General features: G+C 47.3%; 1 protein-coding gene and 1 long non-coding RNA gene across 2 annotated transcripts in view; one reads left to right on the forward strand and one right to left on the reverse strand.

Annotated features, from left to right (window-relative positions):
• The window catches only part of TSHZ1 (teashirt zinc finger homeobox 1), a 75,036-nt gene that overhangs the window by 7,959 nt on the left and 42,613 nt on the right, over positions 1-24,464 (forward strand). The window lies entirely within an intron of this gene.
• Positions 4,010-24,386, reverse strand: LOC109493519. Its single transcript, XR_002147818.3, has 2 exons — positions 24,226-24,386; positions 4,010-4,250 (listed from the first exon to the last, which is right to left on the reverse strand). It is a non-coding gene; the product is annotated as an uncharacterized LOC109493519 (long non-coding RNA).

The raw sequence follows: 24,464 nt of genomic DNA on the forward strand, positions 1-24,464 counted from the left end.
ACTAAGTACCATTGTTATGACATCAGTTAGGTGAAGTAAAGGTTAAATCGTAAGTAGTTCAGGGTCTTTTCTTGCTATAGAATAATTGTAGTCTTCGCCACGCAGGCTTTGCTTTTTGATATAGCCTTGGATGTAAAAAAAAAAAAAAATTCTTGAACTCTTTCTTGCAGACTTCTTTTTTGGAAAAAAACACAAACAAACCAAAAGCAACAACAACAACAAAACTAAACCCAACAACCCAGTATTCTTTGGGAATGCGGAAGCCCTTTAACAGCGGTGATATTTGATCCTATCCTCGTGGTTGGCAATTTTTGTAATAATGAAATAGGTGACGGGGTGATCATTCTCTGCGCACGCGGGGCTATTTGCATATGATTGTGAGTGTGCCTTGTACTAGACAGTGCTTATCTGCCAGAGTGCCTCCACGCACGGGCGCGTAGGACAGACTTGCCCACATACCTGTAGATATATGGAAATACCTGTAACGTACGCACAGAGGAAGTGGCAAATCCCACGTTTGCTGTGATGCCATACTGTCCACCTGTTTACGTAACCCATGCCGAAATGTGCAAAACCTCGGTACCCTCAGGAGTAAGGGGCCTCGTGCACATTGCACAGGAACCTGCACAAAGAGTTTTGCCACGTTTGAAATCCAGTTTGTCGATATCTCCTACTAGAGAAGCCTTATGGAAGCGTGTAGATCTATGCTGGCAGGCAGGGTCCTTCTGCACCGAAAACACTGTGCTCTACGTATGGATAAAGCGATAGTTGACAGTGACTTGAAAAAAAAAAAGATTAGGTTTTTTTTTTTTTTTTATGTGCTATTTTCTTAGGATTCATAGAAAATAGTGAATTGTGTCTAGATTAGCAGATGAACCAACTCTCTTTTACATTTTGACTTCACTGGAGAAATACATTGTTAAATTTATGTACTTGGAAAAACCCAACAGAGCTGCGCACTGAGAATTGGAATAAACAGGCCTCCAGTTACCATTTTTAATGGTTATTGTCAGGCAAGGAAAAGAAGATCATTTCTAGAGGTTTTTGAGCTCAGTTATGGTTTGGTGCTTCCTCGAATTCAATCACCTGCTTGGATTTTCTGGTTTGGGAATATCTAGATTGGATTTCTATTTTAATTAGCGTTAAGTTGTTTATAGATTCCATTGTTTCACAGTAAAATCAAACCAAAACATTAAGGTCGAATCACAACTTTGATGTTCTTTTCACTTCATATTTCCTAGGAAGGCCTATTAGCTAAACTGCTTGCTTAACCTTTTCATGTTTTGCAGTCTCTCGTTTCTGGATTTGCTTTTGTTGTTCATCCACCACACTGCTGCAGCAGTAAGCAGTTTTTTTAGATGATAGACATTTTTTTCCCTTCCTATGTCCATTGTGTCTTTCTGAAATTCTGCGCCAACACGAGCAAGGATCTGTCTCTTGTTTTTAAAGGGGGGGGGGCGGGAAGAAGTCAAGAACCAATTACGTTATTTTAGGTTTCACCATTTCTATTTTCTCGGCAAAATGCAATACAGGATTTCCTGATTTTTCTGTGATTGCGGCGCATTCTGCAGGAAAATAGCCAAGTAGAATCCCTCCAAGCCACCAGTCACAGGGCCGCTTCCCATGTGCCTCCGTCTCTGTGTCCGGCAAAGCCACCGTTAGCCACCCACGTATCGAACCCTGTGCGCGTTTCCAGATTTGAAATACTGGCATTTCTGCCTCAACGTGCTAGCTGCAGTTTTTGAAGGTGTGTTCCGTGAGCTCCTTTCTGGAGAAAATTAGCATATGGTAAATATAGGTCAAGTACGTACATGCTTATAAATTCCACTTTAAAGCTTGCTTGGACGCGTGGATATATAGGGGGGAGTGAGGAGCTTGGACTGAATGGAGCTTTAGAAAATTTGGTTGTAAAAAATACCCCCAGTTTTTAGGTAAAAAGTAAAGTGCATCTTCAGCAAGATCATATGATGAAATAAATTAAATCAGCAGTGAAGGTCAGTATACATTCTGACTTGGGAATGTGAACTTTTCAGAAACCTGTATTTATTACATTTTACTATTTTTAAAAGCCAGCTGCAAGATTCATAGCAAGAAATGGTACTACATACCAATGAACACTGAACCGAAGTGAAGGCTCTTTTCAAAATGGTTAATACGCCTTATTGGCAAGACATCGCTGCTGCTCATGCCGGTGCTTCAGCACGGCTTTAAAATATATGGATTTAAAACGCAAGTATCGTGACTAATATTTATTTCAAGTACAGAATGTGTCACAGCAGTGGGGCATCCTATTATTAATGCAGTAAACTGTGTAATACTCTATAAGAGCCTGCCCTGCCTCAGTTCATAGCTACATGAAAATAACAGTAAAACATGTCTGTTTTTTCCTGCTAAGCTTTATTGTTACCTGGGAAGGTGCTGGCATCGAGAAGGGCCAAATACAGACAAATAATGTGACCATAAACAATACCTTACCGTTTCTACGCTGGGCAGGAATCTCTCCAAACCACCTCCACTTTGACTCTCTCTATAAATATATATATATATTTATACATATATAAAAATTATATTTATGTATTTATATATATAAATTATATATACTTATGTATTTTTGACTATGTGTACATACATATTTTTTAATTTCATAAAATTTTAAAATGGAAGGGAACTGCTCTAACTCCAGAAACTCATTGGAAGTAAACACTCGGAGAAATATTCCAAGTTGGCCCGGAAGTAATTCAAATTGTTGGCAACGCCGTGAATCGTGTATGAAACACTAATAATATTAAGGAGCAGAGTGCACTGGGGGTTTTCAAAGGGAGAAGCGCACAAAGGCCTGGGTTTGTGTGACGGGTGCTGGGGAAGGTGGAGCTACCTTGCAGCGTGTCATTTCCTGCAGGAGAAAAGTTTTCCTCACTTCCTTCAGCAGGTGTTGAACTTGGTTTGCCTGTCAATTTTGAATCGGTTGTAAGCATTTATTTTAGAAAAAGGGAGCAGATCAGTGTCGTCCCCTGGCGACCTGGAAGACGCACAGAGGTGGTTTTTAAAGCATGTGTTTACCCCCCCTTTTTTTTTGAACTGGGAAAATGAGCGTCTCCAAAGCTCTGGGGGAAAGACCAACTTGGAACTGCCTTGATCACAAAAGAGCCTTGTCTCCTTCCGACCCCACCCCTTTCCGTGCGTGCTGAGTCCAGGGAAGCTGGTGTGTGGGGCTGGGGCGGAGGGATGGCCCAGACCCTCTAGCAGTTCAAGGGCATGATGGTGCCAGCCCTGTGGGGAGGCAGGGGGCCCGCCTGTGCTCCCTTCTCCCCGCAGGCTTATTCTGAGTTACTTAACGTGAGATGCTGAGTGTTTGCTTTAGGTAGGCTCCCTTTAACGGAGTGCTCAGACTCCCCACCTACCCCCCTAATTTTTGTGACAACAAATCCAAATCCAGTAGGTGCTGCGCACATGGTGACCGGACCCCAGGGTTCTCAGGGAGCTTTTCTGAAAGTGGGAGCTTGTTGTGGTGTTTGGCTAAATTTCTGGGTAGCTGGCTGAAGGCATTAGGCTGCTGAGAGTCTGGCTCCTTCCCAAGGGGTTTCTGCAAATTAATCACCCCGTGAGCTAAATTTGTTTATAGACGAATTTGGAATGGAGGAGCTCGCATGGGACGCATCCTGCGTTCTGCGGAGCACCTGCTCGAGGTATCACCCAGCACGGCTCCCCCGTCTCCTCCGAGTGATGCAGGACCTGATACCTCGTGATGGTTGCAAGGGTGATGACGGAGGTAATAGTACATTTATCCCTCCGTTTTGCCTCCTGGGAACTCGGGGCAACTCAGCTGCTTCCACCAGAGCTGACTTGGAGCGAGGGACTTAGGGAGACGTGGGGATTTTATATATATATCAATTCATTTGTCTGTTTCTATAGCAATTGCTTCTTAAAAATAATTTAGTAGTTTAATACAAAAGCAGTGGATGGGTTTTATGTGCTCGTATAGGGAAGGTTTTTTTTTTTTTTTTTTCAGTTTCACACATGTTCAGTTTTAATGGGTAATAATTACATCTTTGTGTTTTGATGTCAGGCTGGTTATGAGGCCTAATTCTGCAGGCAGTCTCCTCGTTGATTTGCTCGGAACTGCAGATCTCAGAGAGGGAGGGTTGCAGGCCCGGAACCCTTCTGTTTCCAAGACGAGTTAACACTTAAGTGGGTCCTCAGTTCCGTGTCTGCAGACATTGCTGCTGGTCCGGGCGTTTCTTGTGCAGGCCCTGGAATCGAACACACAGCTGGGTTTGTGGTTGGGTCGGTTTTTCTTTTTTTTTTTTTTTTTTTTTTTTTTTTGAAAGGCGGATTCCTCAAAAAAAAAAAAAAAATACAACCAACCCACACCACTGACCCCCCACGGCCCAGCCAGCCCCTGTTTGCAGACACCGTGCTCCCAGCCCCTGACTCCGGTCTGGGGCTTGCAGGCCTGATTCTGCAGCACTGCCCTGGATGTGCTGGGAAGGCAGTAAAAATGAGCAGTAATCAATCTTTCAGAGAGAAGCAATGGGCATGCGGAGGCCGCTATCCTGTGACTAAACACACCCCTTTTATGGAGTGTTACCACTAATAAAGGACAGCTTATTACGGAGGCAGAGACCAAAGCTTGGATGAGGTCAACCCTGACTGACAGTCATCAGTCATTCTTAATGATACTTTTTCCCGTGCTTTCTAAGGGATTCTGAGCAGAGTGCAAATCATTCGGGGTCATTCATAGTTCATGTACCCACAGATGGCAAAGGTTTTGAAAGACTTCGGTTTAAACTTGTTAAAAAAAAAAAAAAAAGATCCTCACTTTTTTTTTTTTTTAAAGGAAGGGAAAATACCCCAAAACAAAACATAGATTTTTCTCATTGGAACGTTTTCATGTTCTTCCAAACTAATAGATGTTTTACACACTACAGTGCCTGTGCATTATTAAAAGAGACATAAATTTATGTTTTATGACGTCTGTCTTCTTTAATTATTACCTTTGATGTCTATTGGTGACTAAAGAGAGCTTAACAGGATTTCTTTCTCTTCTTAAATTTCGTGTCGTGAAACCCAGCGAGTCCCTGACACATGTGTGTTCCTCACCTTCAGGATTATTTTATAAATCCCTTTCTGATGAGCGGAAGTGTCGAATCAAGGACAGGTCATAAAGTAAAAGTATAAACCTTTTAAAGAGGGACCTTGGTAATATATAAACATTCTGCACACTATCTGAATTTTTTATGGACTAAAGAAAAATTATATTTCAGCTGGAGGAAGGGAGAAGTTTAAACATCAGCCTGTGTTTTAATGTATGATTCTCCCCCCCCCCCCCCCCCCATTTATAGCCATGGAAGAAACCATTGGCTTTAGGGGCTATTTTCAACATTGGACTCCATTTGGAACCTGCTTGTTAATTGTACATATTAAAATTCAGAAGGTTGACTTTGTGTCATTTCAGTGTCCTATATGGGGGAAACCCTGGGCGCAGCACAGAGGCCTGCCTTTTTGTCCTTCCACTGATCTTTTCATTCCTGCCTCAAACCTCAGTTTCCTTATCTGTAAAGGAAGGGTTCAGATTTTGGAGGATCCCGCAAGCATTACTCCCCAACTACCCTGTGATCCCTTGAACCCATCTTGTGGACCCCCGAGTGGGAGGAAGCCACAACTATCTTCTTTTATTAAAAAAAAAAAAAAGAGAGAGAAAAAGAAAGAAAGAAAGAAAGAAAGAAAGAAAGAAAGAAAGAAAGAAAGAAAGAAAGAGAAAGAAAGAAAGAAAAAAAGAAAGAAAGAAAGAAAAAGAAAGAAAAAGGCTGGTTGTGCTCAGAGGATTTTAGTTGGGTAAATTTTGAGTGTATTTTTACATGTGAAATTGGGAGGAAGCTGAAATCAACAACTTCTGGGCCCTTCTGCCATTTCCATGTCAAGACATATGGAAAGATGTCAGTGCACAGAAGACCCAGAAATGGCACCAGGTGGGGGAATCGGGGGCAGATGTGTATGTATGATGGCGGGCGTTGGGCTTAGCCAATGCTTCCTAGGTTCACTTCCTGCTAAATCAGGGAAGAGTAGCCTGGCCACCTGATTGTAGCTTTTTAAAGAGAAATGGCTTACTTGCCTTTGTTATGGAAATAGGGGGTATTTTGAATTGGATGCAGCAAACATTTCTTGAATATCTACACCTGCAAGCAAGGCTAGGCTCTAGGTGTGGCGCTCCCAAGGGTGCTGGAGACGCACCCTGACTTACTTGTCAGTGTCTCCCTGCGACTTTCCTGACTGAGTGGGTCTGTTCTCTGCACACGCGCCCACGACCTCAGTGTGCCCTTGGGAACTTCAGAAGTGGCCTCAATCTCAACAGGTCTGCTGGGCAGGAGGAATTAGGATCCCAGGGTCATGGAAATGCAGTGCCGCTCTTGAACAGCTGACCATCTTGCAAATCGTGCCCCAGAGGGAAAGGTTTTCCGGGAGGAGGGGGATGCCTTGAGGGGCAGGCATGCCCTGGGGTGCACAGCGCAGAGCAGTCAACTGAAGACTGCATCCTGGTGGTGGGTTTCACTTCATGTTGTTTATTATGAGTAAGGAGACCTCAAAGCTCTAAGAGGTTGATTTTTTTTTTTTTTTTTTTTTTGCATGAATGTTTAGAACTCTGCCAAACCAGAGCCACTTGGTCGAGGGGAGGGTTTGCTGGGCATGAATGTCAAATGTCGAGATCGTTTGGTAAAATGTGAGGCTTAAGTGATAATCTGTGGTAAACGATTAGTTTGGGAATAAATGCTAGGGCTAGGAAAATCCCCAGGGGTTAGATTTAAAAGATCTAACTCAGTTGTAAGGGGGAAAGAGGGAAGGCTCAAAACTAGCAACATATTTTCAAGGCAAAGTCATATATACAAGTGTAAACATTTGTTTGCAGTGTCTAAACGCCTTGAATATTCAGACCAAGTTAAGTCCTGATAAGAGAAAAGTATTTGGATGTAGCTGTTACATTTAATTTTCCTTGTGTAGTCAGTAGATATTCTGTCTCCAAGGAATGGGTCTTTCCTTCTTCCCTACTGACTCCCCTGTTTTCTAGAACCTTCCACCCCTTCCCATTGGTGAGCCCACTGAGTCTTTGATTCCTTCCTGATTGCCCTCTGGAAGACATCTATCAGACACTGTCTTATCTGTTTGTAAGGCAGCTCAGGCCCCAGATTTAAGTCATGGGTTCTGGCTACAAGTTAGAGTGTGATTAATAATTGACTAATGTAGCTTTTATTTATCACAGGCTAGCACATTTCGCCATTACTGAGTTAATTTATGTTAAGTGTAAGCTGTCGTTCAATCTGTTTTTCAACTTTTTTTTTCCTTTTTAATCCTAAGTCTATCTTTCACTTTTTGAGAAACAAAATCCTTATACAGGGCACAGGCTCACTCAGTGCCAAAAAGTTGATTTCCTTTTCACTGGAGCCATACATCAGCAGCCCTCCCAGCTGCACTGTCAGGCTGTGACAGAATGACATGTGTCATTTATCAAAGGGGCCAGGCTGGGCCTTGGGAAAGCCTGCCGACAAAGCCTGAGAGAGTTCATTTCGCAGTCCCTCCTACCCTCTGTAAGCCCCTTGCCAGGAAAGCCTGTGATGTTTCTGTCTTCACAGCATTACTGTAAGCCCTCAACCTTCACAGAGTTAACCCTCCCCACCTCGGCAGGCAGCAACTGCTAGAGGGGCTGTGTTCCCGCCCGGGACCCCCCCACCCCCACCCCCAGTCGCCTGCACCCCACAGAGCTCTGTCCGCCTTGCTCTCCCCGCTTCCTACAGCAGCCTCGAAGGATCCAAGCTCCAAGTTTCCCTCAGTGAGACAAGGTCAGAGACATAAAGAACAAGGATAGAGTTTCCTTTCTGTCCTCCCCGGCAAAAGTTTGGTCTCGTATTTATTTTAGGGCCTGCCTAAGAAGTGTTTTTTACTCTACGCTATTTTTGAAACCACCTACTAAAACCCAATAGATGTTTCTTCTCTTTCTCTGTTACTTAGAATCCGTAACCCCCCTTCCTGCCCTCAGAAAGACAGTGATGGGGCTCGGGTCTCCTACTTGCTTAAACGGATGTTTTTTTCCAGGAAGAAAAGGAAAGGCTAGCCTTACCCTCCCTTACCGCACCCCCCCCCCCAGATTGTATACTTTTTAGATGAGTCCCCAAACCAACAGAAAAGAGCACAGTACAGTACAGTGTTAAAATATAAAATCATTTGGTTAAAGTGTCCCCCCCCCCACCTTGAAGGGAAGAGTTTTGCATTTTAATCATGTGTGAGAACGTGAGAAAAGTTATTGTTTCTCTCCCATCCCTACCCCTTTGTACTTTGTATGGTCCCTAGTACTGAAGTTATTTACAGCTGCAGATATCATTTAAAGAGATAGCTAAGCAGACTGTTGCCTCAGCCAGGAACTTTCCAGAAAGAAGTCCTATAAATTAGCCATTGCTCAGGAGTGGCTGTTTTCTACGCAGAACTGGCCCTTTCATTTGTCTACATAAGGCTAATTTATTTTTGCAGCCAGATGTGAGCTGACAGCCATCACTCAGAGCTTCCGTCCCCCACCGTCACGAGGTCGGGAAAGCAGTCACGTTTCCCATTTTACAGAATCCCCATCAACATTATTGAAGATGGATGTATCTTTAAAGCAAAGATTGATTGTGGATATCGGAGTTATGGTGCCATTTATCATGGTGAATATTATTTAGACTTGGGTTGTACAAGGCTGTAACTTGAGACCCAGCCAGGGGAGGGACAATCTGGAAACGCGAATCCATGAACTTTAATGGATGGATGCTTTTTTCAAAGCTCAACTCACTATAGTGTGATTTACTTTTCTTACAGAAAGGAAACAAGCATTCTGGTTTTAAAGGGACAGCAGACCCGATTGTCCTGTTCAGTGCCCCCCCCCACCTCCGGCCCCCACCCTGGGGACAGTCCGCGTGCAGGCAGAATTGCTGAGAGAGCTTGGTGGCATAGCCTGGGACCATGCGAATGTACATTAAAGACCACTTTCCAGATCTTCCTTATCCGTTAGGACTCTGAGAATATTAGAAATTGAGATGCACTCCAGAGCTCACCATTACCAGGGAGACAGTCAAGACTACTTCTTTGAAGCGGGATCCCCTCTCCTAAGCGTTACACCGAGCGGCCCATGGATATGGAAGACCGAACGAAGCAGGACTTGGCCGTGTCGGGAGCCAAAGCTTTGGGGAGAATGCGTGGTTATCTCCAAACGCCGAAAGGTAGTCGCGTGTGCAATGGTAGTTGCGTGGCCCAGTCGACCTAATTAATACCAGTGGTTCTTGTTCTGCTTCAATATGGGAGCTTCCCGCACAGGAAGAGTGCACGAGACGTCGAACCCTCCAAAGATTGGTTCTCCCATCTCAGTTCTTAGAAAACCGTAGAGCTGGACTTGGGAGCGAATTTGTTCTTCCTTCTCAGGGTGCGGATCCTAGAAGTTCACGCATAAGTGCAGACAGACGCCCGGGAGCCTGGGGCGACCTCCTTCCTCTCTGGTGGATTCTGAGTTGTTGCCTGTGCTGACGATCCTGGGTCCACGGTACTGGCTACCTGGGGCCTGGTTCTTTTGCCCTTAACTCGTTTCGTTCGTTGTCTCGTTGCTTTATTTCATCCTTCTGTTTCAGGGTTTTGGATAGATGCGCTCCTAACCACGAGTGGAGGGCTGGCTGCGGTCAGAGCTGGGCCGGGCAGGTGCCTGACCCAGGGCCCCGACACCAGGCATCCGTAGCGAGGCCAGGTCGCACCGACCGCACAGGGCTGCCACCGCTGGCCCCAGAGCGCCATGCGCCACCCCAGCTGTGATGTTTCTTGCGACTTGGAATGTGTGTCCCTCCCCGCCAACACCCCGGCCCCCTTTGGGTTTTTAAATATAGACAGTTGCTTGGGGTAGTGCAGCCTACTGAACAAAAAGTAACTCTTCCCTCCTAGCGCTGGAAGCTTCTCCGCTTTCGGAGGCGGCGCGGTCTACTGGGGTGACTGTAAAGGCAGACACTACACGGGCCCTGTGACTGGGTCCGTGACACCACGCGCCTGTGTTCGTAAAGGCACTCACTGCCACGTCTGCGTCCCAGGGGACACTAAGCTCCGTGAGGGCAGGACTGAGTGGCTTCCGCTGTGCTCATAGCCCAGCACGGCGCCTCCGATCGTGCTTGTCCAGCGGCCAGCAAGAAAGCTGGCTCCCGCTAGGATGGGTGAGGGGGGTGTCGGAAAGAGAACAAGGGTCCTTTTCTCTCTCAGACCGCTAACCCAAGTCTGGTCGTGGAATGGTTCTCTTGGAGGCAGCCTTCTGATAACATGGACACAACCTGAGAAGGAGAAAATCCAAGTCCAATGTAACAGAAAGCAAGGGACAAAGAAGGAGTATAGAGGATGCTGGTCCCTGCGGTGAGCCTTAGGGAAGGGGTGTGCCGTGACACCCGGAAAAATCGGGGGTCCCTGTCCTCGCTGCACATCGCCTGGCAGACTCACGCAGGACTGTGCCGACGTCGGACGTTCCAGAGGACCCTGTGCCGGGACCTCCCGTCCGTCTGATCATGGTGGACGGCCCCCTGCTGATTTGCAAGTTAAAAGCACACACTTGGCCTTTCGGGAACACAGGAGACGTCTGCAAACAGGAGGCAGTCCGTCAAATTCCTATGAATCACGGCGTCGGTAATGTTGGCCGAGGTCAAATCATTACACTAAATGCATTGTAACCATTATTAGCGCACGCGGTCCCTGCCATCTTCGTGATGCCGGAGCTGGTTCCTGGCGAGTGGCCGGCACAACTCAGGAGCCCGGGGCCGCCGGTACGGTGCGTCCCCACGGCCCGCCTTGCCCCGGGGGCCCCAGCGCCCAAGAGGCCAGCGACAGCGGCAGAAGTGACGGAACTTGTGCAGTCACCACTGTGCATCCGTAAGGAGCCCAAATTTATCACGGCACATTATGGAGTGCAGCAAATGTCATGAAAACCATTGTTTTTTAATTTTTTTCTTGCAGCGTTTGAATGAGGTGATTTATGGTAGTTATCCATCTTAAGGGTCATCCGTCATTTTTTAGTTGCTAGGCAATCAAACCAGCAGCTGTTTGCTTTGAATCAAGCTGAAAAGTTGTCAGTCACCACACGCAGGTATGACCTTAGTGGTTGAAAACATCATGTGTGCAAAATTAAAGAGAAGCCGTCTTTCTTCCCGGATTCCCCTGACTGCTCTGTCATTTGTTGGTGTAGCGTGAGCCCTTCCTGGCTCCTACAAGAAAAAAAAAAAAGAAGAAGAAGAAAAAAAAAAGAACAAAGGAGTGGATGGAAAATTCCTTGACTGGAAACTCGAAAATACCCCTTAAACACTGTGTTTCTCCCCTTACACGTTTGTGTAACACTTTGTTACTGTGTTTCTCCCCTTCCACGTTTGTGCAACACTTACTTATGATGGCGGTTCCGGGTTGGCCTGGGTGCATGAGGCGAGATGAGTTTGTGTCCTATTGGTGGGGCCTTGGCGGGCTCTGGGTGATGGGGTGCCCGTGAGCGCCCTTCCGCTTTGCGCACGGGCTGCCTCCACGGTGCCCTCAGGCTGCCCAGCCTGGAGTGGATGCCAAGCCCTTGCCCATCACTGGGCGCCTTTGCGCGTCACCGAAGTGTCTTCTTCTGCCTGGCCTGTGCGTGTTCCCGGTGCTTCTCCGACATGGGACTTCTCCCGGATCCTTGCTTTTCTGTGGGTCACCCTAGAGCGTGTGGCTGAGACGGAGAGGGTATTCCTCGACATCAACAACTTGCTAGCCCCCGTGTGGACAGGGCTCCCTGCCGGTACCCTGTAATTTTAGATACTCACAAGACTGTAAAACTTAGCCCTAGTAAGGGAAATAGATGCACGGTGAGACCCGTTTTTAGTAATTTAAGCTAGATTCCCATTAGGTGTGGACCTTCCAAGTAGGAATTTTTCCTTTGTTTCTCAGTTGGGTTTATAATGTAACCACACAGGTAACTTTTAGCAATAAAAGCCAGATTTGGGGGACCTGTATGTCACAGAATACTGGCTTCTTTAATTCGGATTTACCCGGATATTTTCTATCTACTCGACCTTGCTGGAGGATATTTAGACTCTTGGCTGTAAGATGGTTAGCATGTATTTTGCAAAGTCTAAAAGAAGTTTGAGAATTAGGTTTGCCTTACTCAGTGTGTCATCGGTATTATTTTGTTTTCATCGATTCATTCGGCAGGTATTTCTGAGGGTCCAGAACATTCCTTCTAATAGATAGTTCTGCACATTGAGCAGGAGTATCACAACCTAGGCTTCTCGTGCACCAGGTCTGTATCAGACTGTATCTGTCTGGAGCCACACCTGCACTTGGCCTGGGGCTTGGGGGCAGGTGATGAGCCTCAGCAGCTGGGGAATTCTGGGTTGGTCTCATATCTTACTGTGTTGTAGGAGTTTTCTTTGGAGTGTTTCCGCCCACACCCACGCGGAAAAGTGATATTCATTCCACCTGCAGCCTCCCCAACCCTACCCGCTTATCTATTTAAAACTTTGAACTATAGAAACATATTTTACTCCCAATATGTTCTCGTGTATCTTGTAAAGTACATTCTTTTCTCACTTTGTGGAGAATCTGGAATTGCTATTATAGCACAGTTTGCTTAGGAAGAATAAAAGTGGAAAACTTCCCTTAAAACCAGGCTCCAGTGTTAACGTCGATTTTCACGGTGCATGTATCAATACAGTGGCAATGCTAGAAAGAGTGCTTTGCCAATCATCCCCACTCTGTAAGAAATACACCGAAACGCACGCCGCGTTAGGTCTGTTGGTTCTGGATAACCAGTGTTAGCATGTGAGAATCACAGATGTGCTGGGATCATTCCTTGTGTTTTCAGGGTTGCGGGGGGTCGGGGGCAGACTGAGTCAGCCTGGTGGATTCCTACTAGAGACTGCAGTAACACACAGTTTTGGAGCTTCAAGAACCCCGTAAACGGGGGCGCCTGGGTGGCTCGGTCGGTTAAACGTCTGACTCTTGATTTTGGCTCAGGTCATGATCTCAGGGTTCGTGAGTTTGAGCCCCACTTCAGGCTCTGTGCTGACCTTGCGGAGCCTGCTTGGGGTTCTCTCTCTCTCTCCTTCTCTCTCTGTCCCTCCCCTGCTCTCTCTCTCTCTCACTCAAAATAAGTAAGTTCATAAGTTTATAAATAAATTAAAAGAAGAACCCTCTAAACAAACTTCCTTTTTGAGGGATCGCTCTAGACCCACCTACATTTTTCACTTGGAAAGCCTGTTTTATACTTTGAATTGTTGGACAGCCTGCATTGTGATGCTGTTCCGCCGAACACCTGTATCCCTGCCCTGCTCACCATGTGGGATGCAGTTCACTGCCTGGTAAGACTTCCTTTATGCAGTCGTTTGGGAGGATCGATTAATTGATTTTTAAAAAAACTTTAGAAAACCCCTTTTTGGGGAACATGGAGCGTAGGGTTATCTGTACGCAGAAGGATATACCCGTTTTGTTGTTGTTTTCGGAGCTCTTGAAATACAAGGCTGCACCCGGGGCTTTGTTCTCGTTTCTATCCCACTTACTATCCTTGAGAAGTTGTTAATTTTAGCTGGGCCCCTATCTACACAGACAGAAGCTGAAATATCTTCTGTAGGTTCGGGGGCTCTTTTGTATGTCAGCAGCCGCACTGCCCGTGAGTCCGTGGTGACCGGCCACAGGGCTGGCTGAGGACAGCCAGAGCTGGACCGGGGGAGGGGGGTGGCTGGAGAGCAGAGAGGTGGCCCCACGGGGCCTTTGGTGGGTGTTTGCAACTCTGGTTGCTGGTTCCCTGCGTACCTTCTTCCCTCTGGCTGCCCCACCTCCTCCTCTCACCAGCCGCTTTTTCTTATCCTTGACCCTCTCCGTCCGTTTATGTCTCTCTATCCACCTCCTCCACCAATTTTCAGGGACACTCGGGCCGTCCCTCATAAAGTTTGTGCATGGCTTCAGAAGTTATTTTGCAGTATCTTGAGCTCTTCAGAGGACAATTGCTCCAAAATCTAGTAATTCGTAATAAATACAGTTCCGGACGATGGAGTAGAGGCGATGCGCTGGGAATATAGTAGCTGTTTTGCCAAGGCTTCTGCGCGGTTATTTGAAAGGTTTTTTTTTTTTTTTTTTCCCATTAGATTCTGTATTTTTCGCATATGAGATGGCCTTCATTATTGTGCTTTTATGCGAGTTGGTTGGTTACCAACTCAAATTAAGAAAATGCTGGTGGGTTCTCAATATTTCCGTTAACTTTTCTGTTAAGTAGGACATATTTATACACATTTCTATAAACTTAGTTCAAGGGTATCGGTGAGAATATTTTTTTCTCCTCATATTTGCTGCTCACAAACCACTCGAGGGACAAATTGTTGCCGTGATATTTTGGGTGGTTTTAAAAGTAAATTTTAGATCCTGTGGTGCCTGTGGTACCTTTTATTTTCTCGGTCGGCCCAGCACATCGGAAGATTTGGTCTGTTGAAAAATTGCCTGGAGCGAGTGATAATTACGAGTTTCTTCCACTTTGTTGGAATAAAGGTGTATGCCACGGCCAGCGCTCGGTCCTTGGGGGTAGCTGGTGCGCCACACCTGTGTGCGGACGTGTTGGACACACGCTCATGTGAGGGAAAGTGAGCGTCCGTCAGTGTGGCCTTCCCGAGCATCGGTCAAACTGCCTCAGATCCTTCTTGGAGTAAGGTGGGGGACTAAATAAGAAATATTGACGTTAAACATACAATTCTTTTGGCTTCTTGACGTTGTAGACGTGGGTCACTGGCTCTCATTATTACCTTTCTGGAACTTTCTGGGGGGACCCTGGTTGTGCATCGATGCTGTTGGGTAAGGAACACCGGAGTGGCTTTAATGTCAACTTACCCAAACCAACTGGCTCTGTACCTTCAGAGACGCCACACACGTTCATTAAATGTTGGATTTCTCAGCTGTGAGTCAGGATGATAACTGGCACAGATTCCTACCTCACAGAGTTCATTTGCTCATTTCTGCAACCGCTGTTCATTCGTTGGTTGATTTAGCCAATAAGTGCTTATTTTGAGTACCTGCTTGTTTCCAGAAAGTTCTAGGAGAAAGAAAAACAACTAAGAAGGTCCTCCAGGATCTCATGGTATAGTGAGAGAATTTGGAAAACTAAAGTGGTTATCAGTATTAACTTTATATAAAATATTTTACTTACCCCGTGCATGTAAAAATTTCGTCGAGTAACGAAATAAATGTTATCAGGATTGAACATGGGAAACAAAAAAATCCATGTTCCGATTTATCTCAGCTGTCTTTTCTTCTCTTCGTCTGCATAATTCAACCATAATCTGCTGCTTGCCTTTGCCACGGGCACTAGAGCAACCTGTCTGCTTCCTTCAGGGTCTGCTCTCATGGCTCGGCTTCTTCACATCGGCGAGTCCCTTTCTAGGCGGGAATGCCACGCTCCCTGCTGCGGTGTGGACACCGCTCACATTCTCTCCCGATGCCGCTCTTTGACCCTCGCGTCTACAACGTTATGTAGGCATTCTGTGTACTACGTGGCGTGCCCGCACCGGTCGCCACCCAGGGCCCTGCTGGGGTTCCGGGCGTGTTGCCGCGTTTCAGTCCTTGCCCATCTGACAGGTGTGTGGCACTCACACGTTTGTCCCCGCGACCTTCCCTGGAGTCACTAAGGTAGGTAGTCTGGGTACTTTGGGCAGACCCAATTCTAGCAAATTCTCCCCTGTCTAAAACATGCTGCTTCATAGCTGTGCCTTCCTCGTGCTTCTTGCCGGGGAAGGGAATACTTCCGGGCAGGTGGAAAGCGTGCCCTCGGGTTGCACGTCTTCTGTGACAGTCCCCCAAAGTCGCCTTTGAGCCCGGAAACGGGCAGATTTACTGACGTGCTTACAAAACAGTAAGTGTGGTATGCTTCTCAGGGTGCCTTTGCGAAGGGCAAACCCTAATGATAATAAAAGTACCTCTACCATTTAAGCTTTACGGGGACGGAGGTTTTTGTTCATGCTGTGCACACAGTACCTGGGACAGTGTCTAGGAAATCGTAGGTGCTCAAAAAAATGCTTGGAGAAGGAGTGGATTTAGTATATTTCTACTTTCATTTTTGTAGTGCTCTCATTCTTTAAGACTTTTAAAAAATATTTACTTTAGAGAGAGAGAGAGCGAGAGCACGTGCACACACATGTGGGGGAGAGACAGAGACAGAGAGAGAATCCCAAGCAGGCTCTACACTGTCAGCGTAGATCCTGACACGGGGCTCAATCCCACAAACCGCGAGATCATGACCCCAGCTGAAACCAAGAGTTGGATGCTCAACCGACTGAGCCCCCCGAGTGCCCCTGTATTGCTCTTACTCTTATGTCTGTTACATGGAACGAAGCTTACTGAATTTGAAGTCCTATAGGTAGGTCACATAGATTGTCATGAGGTCATACAAGCTAAGCCGTGTAGGTCTGGTTCCTTGACCTCCGAAGCCAGCTACGTGTTGTGTGTGTGTGTTTGGCATACATCTTGCAGAGTCTGTTTCTGATGGTTGGGGTACAGGGCACGGAAGTCTTGGTTCCCCCGGCCATCCCTGGTCCTTCCGCCAACCAGCTGCAGGGGGCGCTGTGGTTTCTTCCTGTGTAAACCAAGGGAGGGGGACCAAAGGCTCCCTGAGACGCGTTCTCCGTGGAAAGCCACGAGTCATGGTGAATTTTCCTGTTGCTCTCATGCTCCATGTACGGAACAAGGACAAAAATCCTACCTCTCACACGGATGCACATAACGTGTACATGTGTGTATGTACGTGCACACTTTTTTGTGTTTGTTTTTCCAATGGCTGCAACGTTATTTTGTAGGCGAGACTGGGCAATGTCCATTGCATCAAGCTCAAAAGGTGAGGGATGCTTTTAGAAATATTCATCACTTCCAAATGACTCATCCCGTGTCTCACTTATTAATTTATCCGAAGCCCTCCTTGAACAGAGTTTCACTTTGCTATTTACTCTGCTAAGCTCCCTGCTGGTTGGTTTGCACTTTGCAGCCTCGTGTGTGTGTGTGCGAGATGGAAGCACATCTTTGCCATCGGGACATGGCATGCGCAGAAGTGGTTCGTGGCACCATAGTGCCTGTGACGGGTTCTCCTGGGCACCACGCGGCTGCTGAAGACGACCACTGCACACGATCAAAGTCCCGCTGGCCACACCGATGCCGGATGGGTAGCTCCCACAGCTGCCCGCGTGGGGAACATTGGAAACTCTGAGATTTCTAAGGATTGGCAAACTGGAACAGTAAATCACAGTGTTCTAGGAAAAAAGTCTGCCCAGAGACTATTTGGGTTATTTTCTGTGCAGGGTAGCGTGTTCTTGGGTGAGCCCGAGGGAAAGGTACTTCTCGAAGGCAGGGACCTGGCTGAGTCTCCAGGAGCCTCCCTAGAGGCTGAGTGAGTGACGCCACTTACCCGTCTGTGAGGAAGACGAGGTGGTCTGAGCCCAGTGCCCTGAGTGCGGGGGGGTGGGGGGCAGGGGGCGAGGGGGGGAGGAAGCCAGGTGTTTTGCCAGGAGGCCTCTTAATAAAAGTACAAGGGCGGCTGGTACAAGAAAGACAATCCCAGCAAGCAACAAGCCCTAAAAACCTGAAACATGACAAAATCCAGAAAAATAGCATACCTTTGTTAATTAGTTGCCCGACCCCGCTGTTTTCCTTCGTGTTCTGCACAGAAAGATAATTCGCTCGTTCCTCCGGGATGGGTGATGGGAGGGGGTCTTTCATTTCTGATGGGTGGGGTCCATGAAACAGGGAACTTTCTGCCAACGTGGCCTCTTCCTCTTATCAAATCTAGAGCAGGCCGTGGGCCCCCTCCGCTCCCTGTTCAGTGGGAGGCGTGGCAGGAGCAGGGGAGCCCCGGTGGGTTCCCTGGCCCCGGTGGGGGTGTCCTACTTTTGCAGAGGTTCGGAGGCCACATGGACCCAGGGCTTCCTAGGGCCGAAGAAAGGGCCAGCTCAAGCCAGGGGCCTAAGGCGTCAGGGACATCACAGCAAACCCCCTTGTTTAGAGCCTTGTCTAACGAGATAATTAATGGTCTGAATTAAATGAATAGTTGATATTTCAGCAGTATTTATTTATTTATTTATTATTATTTTGATTAAAATTTCATGGGAGCCTCAAAGCTCAGCTCCTTTTGAACTCTTGAAAGAAACTTTTTTTTTTTTTTTTTTTTTTGGCATTTCTCCAGAAGCGTGGCCATGTAATGATTTCATTATGGAAGAATATGGACACCTTGACCATGAGCTTGTTATGTAAAGAAGCACAAATTATGATGCCGAGTATTATGCAAGTTAATCGTTAGGAAATTATAGAATAATTATAAAAAGCAAAACTGTAACAAGAACTTTTTATACAAGTTCGGATTTATTAAGTTGTCATTTTAAACTGTTGGCTAGAAGAAACTTCTCTCTCTTTTGAACATACCCGTTTTTGAGTGAGAAGAAAGTCTCAGTTCCTTTCTTTTTTTTTAAATAGATACTACCTGTCTTCTTCCCTGCCTGGGATAGACACACTTCAGTCAGCAGGAAGTGGCTCAGAAGGATTAACTCTGAGGGAAATGCTCTGTGAACAGCAGGGAGAAAGCCTGGCATCAGTGTCCCCTGTTTTGGGAAGACGCAGTGTATCTGGACCGCTGTGCGTCTGGCAGGGAGTGACCACAGCCCCCTGCCTTGCTTGGCTCTGTATGAGGAGCGTGGACATCAGAGGGTCAAAGTACTTGAAGCCCCTGCTTGAGCCCATTGGTGGAACGGACCCTTTATTTATTTTGAGAGAGCAAACATGAGCAGGGAAGGGGCAGAGAGAGAGGGGGAGGGAGGGAAGGAGAGAGAGGGGGAGAGAGAGAGAAGGAGGGAGGGAGGAGAATCCCAAGCAGGCTCTGCACGGTCAGCGCAGAGCCTGATGTGGGGCTTGGACTCCAGAAATGCGAGATCATGACCTGAGTCAAAATCAAGAGTCAGATGCTTAACCGACTGAGTCACCCCGGCGCCCTGAGAGCTGACCCTTTAAAGATAAGCATACACTTGTGACCTTAGGAAATAGAAATATCCTTGGAGGGTTTAACATCTAAAGAAGAAAATTGTAGTTTTATCAAGCAAAAATTTGTGGAGTGTGGTCTCAAATAGGAGGTTTCTCTAAAGGCTGCCCTCTTTTTTTCTCTTGTTCATGGATTTATGCACATCACTTCCTCCCCGAAAGTGATCACTCTGCAAATTTCAAGGACAGCGACTTGGCTTTTAAAGGGAGAAAGATATTGCTACTTTTTTTCTTTTCTTTTCTTTTCTTTTCTTTTCTTTTCTTTTCTTTTCTTTTCTTTTCTTTTCTTTTCTTTTCTTTTCTCTTTTTTTCTTTTTCTTTTCTTTTTTCTTTTTTTCTTTTTCTTTTCCTTTCTTTTCTTTTCTTTTCTTTTCTTTTCTTTTCTTTTCTTTTCTTTTCTTTTCCTCTTCTCTTCTCTTCTCTTCTCTTCTCTTCTCTTCTCTTCTCTTCTCTTCTGGGCCAAGTTTGGAATTTGTATCAAATCTTTAGAGAATGTGTGAACAGTTTTCCTGGGAAGCTTTGTGGCTTATGAGGCACGGCTCGGGTCCTGTGAGCGTCCGGATGGTTCAGTCGCCAAAGCGTCTCCCCGCCGTGTGTGTGGGACCCTGGACCCGATGACCCGCCCTGGTGCTGTGCCAGCTCTCCTTTGCTGGGAACTTGGTGCCGGTCCCCGGGCACATGTGTGTTCTCTCCCCAAGCCCCGGCCCAACACACGACACTCTCCTGCTGGAATGGGGACATGGTCTCCCATGGTGCTGCCTGCCCTGGTGGGCGCCCCACCCCCACCCTCCATGGGCCATCCCGGCTCGCCCACTGCAGGAGGTGACACACAGCCTCCTATTTGGAGATACAGTCTCCCGCTGCTCATGGGCCCTCGCTGTGTCCCAGTGCTTTCTCTTCTCCCCTCTTGTAAGTTACTTCAGCACGAGGATCGCATCCCACGATTTTGTAACCGTCACAAAACACGAACCCTACTCCGTTTTGCTGTTCAGAGTCAGTAGTTTTTAACAGCCAGTCAAACCTGCTATTTAGATCAGTACATTCAGAACAGTGGCTCATTGACGGAGTGTTTTCTTCTGCTTTTTAGTGAGTGTTTTGATGTAGGAGGGGTGTCTGCCACGGGCACCTTAGGCACGACGCGCCCTGGCTGGGGCGGCCTCTCTTGTTGGCTCTTCTTCCCTCTCGTGGATGAGCAGATATTTATTGGGTGCTCATTGGCTTTGCTGCCAGGAATGGGAGCAAGCACGTCCCATTCCCCATGGAAATGGGTCACTTCGCCAGGACACATCTTGAGCGTTCCGCAGCATTTGGATGTGTGGGTTCCAGATTCTGGGGTGGGGTGGCTGGCCTGCCCCTACAGTCCCGTGACACTTCTGGGAATTCGAATAGCTGTCCTCAGTCTCCCCTTCCCGTGCGGTAGCCACCTAGCCTGCAGTGCAGGATTTGTTGGCCCAGGCCCTGCTCTCCTGCCCCCTCGGGTGGCGACTTGCTTTACTGAATGGAGACCAGGGCAGTAGTAGGTCTACCTTGAAAGATTCTCTTCCCTCCGCTCCTCCCCAGGTCAGGGACCGTGGAGGTGCTTTACTGAATGGAGACCAGGGCAGTAGGTCTACCTTGAAAGATTCTCTTCCCTCCGCTCCTCCCCAGGTCAGGGACTGTGGAGGTGTGTCTGTGCTTGCAGGTGTGACAGTGACCCTTGATGTCAAGGACGACATGTTTCATTGTATACAGTTGGGGACTAACATATTCCATTTTGCTTCTGCTTCTCTTACCTAACTTATTTGATTTCTTCCTTATTCAGGGAAGCTCCTAACAAATAAGTGAAAATTAAGAACAGGGGGTTTAATAGTGAAACAAACCAGTTGTTAAAACAATGGAAGTTCATTCTGTCACAGTTCTGGAGGCTGGTTGGAAGTCAGAAGTCAAGGGGTCGGCAAGACTACTCTCCCTCTGACGGCTGTGGGGAGAATCCTTCGTCACCTCTTCCAGCTTTTGGGGGCTCCTGGCAGTCCTCGGTGTACCGTGGCTTGTGACTGTGTCCCTGTACTCTGCCCCCATCGCCACATGGCCGCCTTCTCTGTGTCTTCTCTCATTATTAGCCACCAATCACTGGATTTAGGACCCATCCTGATCTGATGACGTCACTGAAACTAAATAAATTGCATCCACGAAGATCCTATTTCTGAGTAAAGTCGCAATGTTAGGTTCTAGAAGGACATGAATTTTGGAGGACCCTGGTCAACCTACTGTAGGAGAATATGATGCCTTATCTTTTCGGCAACAGCTTTTATTAAAGATTGGAGGTAGACGTGTAAGCTACTGTGAGTCCTATATGTGCTCAGGGTGCTTTGTAAATATTAGATATTGACAACCAATGTCTCGGTTATTGACGAGGAGCAACAAACAGTACCATCTTGACCACTTGGTGTATGGACTGTGGCCATTGCTAGTCCCACAGTGACAGGAAGGACTGACCCGTCTTCATGGGACTCGTCCTGACAGGTAAGGTGTTCACTGGTCAGCTGGGAGGAGCCTATGTCTTCACCATCCGGGCGGGGGGGTGATACAAAAGAAGGGTCCCCCACTAGCTCATCCTCAAGAAAGTTGCAATACTGTGATTCACCAAAACATCTCGGAACAAATTGAGGTCAGTAAATGAGTGTAGCATTAGTCATGTTGAGTGTGTTTCCATGACACTGGATGACTGAAGGGCAAAACACTCCTCCCAATTGACATGAGTTACAGTGTACTATCGTCAATCAGAAGGGCGGCTGGTAGGTGCTGTACCCACCGGAGGCTTCTTACAGCTGTGAAATTGTCCCCCAGAGGGATCTACGGGGCATGTGCTAACGGACCAGTCGTTGTTCGATTTGGTGGTGAAGGTGAGGACACTCAATGGCGAGCAGCCACTGCAAGTGGACGGTGGGGTCCTTTGGGGGGCCCCTTTCTTTCGGGTTCTGAGGTTGGTGTTGGTCAAAGGGCCACTCAGGGATGACACGGGCCTTGTAGCCTGCCGCTTTAATCCCTCCCGGACCTCTGCGTGAGGCGATCGTCTGTGGCGTTGGTGTCGTGAGTAGCGGCCGCGTGTGCCGCGGTGGCCATGGTTAGCGTGTTCAGTAGGAATCGCTGAGGAGTGTTCAGATTTGGGAGAATGACGAACACTGCGCAGTTTCATCTGCTATGTTAATTACCGGTGACCAGCCCTAAATTAGCTCAGGAGTCCAAAAAGCTTTTTTTTTTTTTTTTTTTAAATGCATTTCCTATGTGCGCGGTTCTCCTCTGAGTTTCATTTGAATGTTTTTGCCTTTTCTTCAAATTATTAGTAGGGCCTTAGGGCAGGCTCTTTAGGGGTAACACAACATATGGTCCAGGAAGTTGAGGCTTATGGGAAAAATAGGGCTAGGGCCAGACCATTCCAAACCCACGCAGCTTGGTAACCAGGGTACAGAATAAAACAATCATAATAAAAAAAGCCAGGATAAGTTTCTAATAAAGAAAGAAACGCTGTGGTACACGTGAGGCTGCACACTAGGCAAGGGGTGACCGAAGCTTGTCGGAAGGGCGTCGGGTTGCAGGTGGGGGGCCGCGGGCAGGGGACCAGCTGGCTCGCACCCCGCGGAGGCCCCTCACCCTGGTGCAGCACCCACAGATTGGAGAAATCGGAGGGAGCCACGAGGCGCCCTTGTGAGCCTGATGTGGTTCCTCCGGTGACCGACGACGGACAGGAGCCGGGGGCTGGTTTCCTCCAGCACAGCTGGGTCGGTCAGGGCGTCACACCACAGCTGTTTGGTTTGGCCCATCCTGAGTCTGTTGCGGCCCTTGCATTTTCCTGGTGAAGGATGCGCGCTGGGTGTTCCGCGCTCCGATGGCCTTGGTACAGGGCTGGCTTGAGTCCCACGTTCTCTGCATCTCACTGTTACGACTTGGAGACCGTAGGTACTACTTACGAGAGGAGGTGTTAGCTTAGGAAGAGCCGGTAAAGGGAGCCGAAGATGCCAAGATTCTTTGACCTCATCCTTTGCAAAGGTTAATAATCCAGCCCCGAGAATATGAAAGCCCTTCTCCGTCTCCCCCATCTCCTTCCCGTCTCTGTCGGTCTGTCTGTCTTTGTGTCCCAAGTGTGTGTGTGTGTGTGTGTGTGTGTGTGCACGCGTCTGCTAACACCATAGGAGAGAATTCTTTTAAAAGTTAATGAAGGAGTTGCAGTGGAACCCTATTAGGTTTTCCTTCCATTAAATGGCTGCTACAGACTTTTAATGGATGTTTTTAACTAGGCATTGTTGTCAAAAGGACTATTGCACAAATTAAAACCAGGCCTACAATCTGTGAAGAGAAACTAGATTTACTTTTTGCCTTTAGGTATAAACGGAGAAGAGCAGGGAGGAGGTGAATTCTGCATTGGTATTTTGAGAAGATGGATTCAGGAAGATAGCCAGTGCTACCCGGGGCTACGGAAGGGAACAGTCCAACGCTTTGTGGGTGCCTCTGTTTGTAAAGCTAAGGCATGAACGGGAACCCTGGATTTTTAGGGCTATGTCGGTGCTAATTTTAAGCCGTTATATTGATATTTAAAATACCTTCTTAGCTTTATGATACTGCACCGTGTTTTCCGTATTTAAACATATGAAGCTGGACAAAGAAGGAAAGATTAGACTTTTCAGGCTTGCTGATCTAGACCTGAGATGTCTCCTTACCATCACCATAAGCATACGGACTTTTTAGAATTGCTGGCTTTTCGGTTTCTCATTTTATTCTGATGTATTTTATCTCTTTGGCCCTATACGGTCTGTTTACTGAAACTTCAGAATTTGTGTTTCAAGCATGGGAAATTCTTGTCTTATCTGGGGATGTACCAGAGGACGGCTCCTCATTGGAGAGTGACTGTCATTCACATCCGTGACAAATTCTTCATCCGCGTGGCAGTTAGCAAATGGCACCCAGCCCTGTGACGCAACCCATCATGTGTGCCATGACAGAAACACGTTCTGTTTCCTTATGCTAAGTATCCCGATTATTCTGAGTGTTAAATCTCAGGCAGCCTTTGTCTCTGACTTCTATTGAGACTGTTCTGTGAAACAAATTCAGTGTCATGAACCCCCCCTCGCCCCGCCCCCGTGAACGTGTGGCCACGTCCTCTCCACGCGCCCTCAGCTCGTGAGGCATCCTTACCTTACGAGTACCCGACCGAGATGGGTGTTTCAAATTTTGCTTCCCTTGAACCAGGCCAGGCGTTTTGAAGAGAAAGTCCCAACACAGAGCATTTGTTAGTTGGGTATTTCCTGTGAAAGACTGGATGTGGTGGTCTGGCAGGAAGTCGGCCGAGATGCACGTACCGTGTGGGGCTGTCTTGCTGCCTGTGACGATGTGACTCGTGTGCGCGTGTCGCGTGGCAGAGAAAGAGGAAGCGC

This window comes from Felis catus, chromosome D3 (assembly GCF_018350175.1).
Source record: "Felis catus isolate Fca126 chromosome D3, F.catus_Fca126_mat1.0, whole genome shotgun sequence".
Taxonomy (NCBI): Eukaryota; Metazoa; Chordata; class Mammalia; order Carnivora; family Felidae; genus Felis; species Felis catus.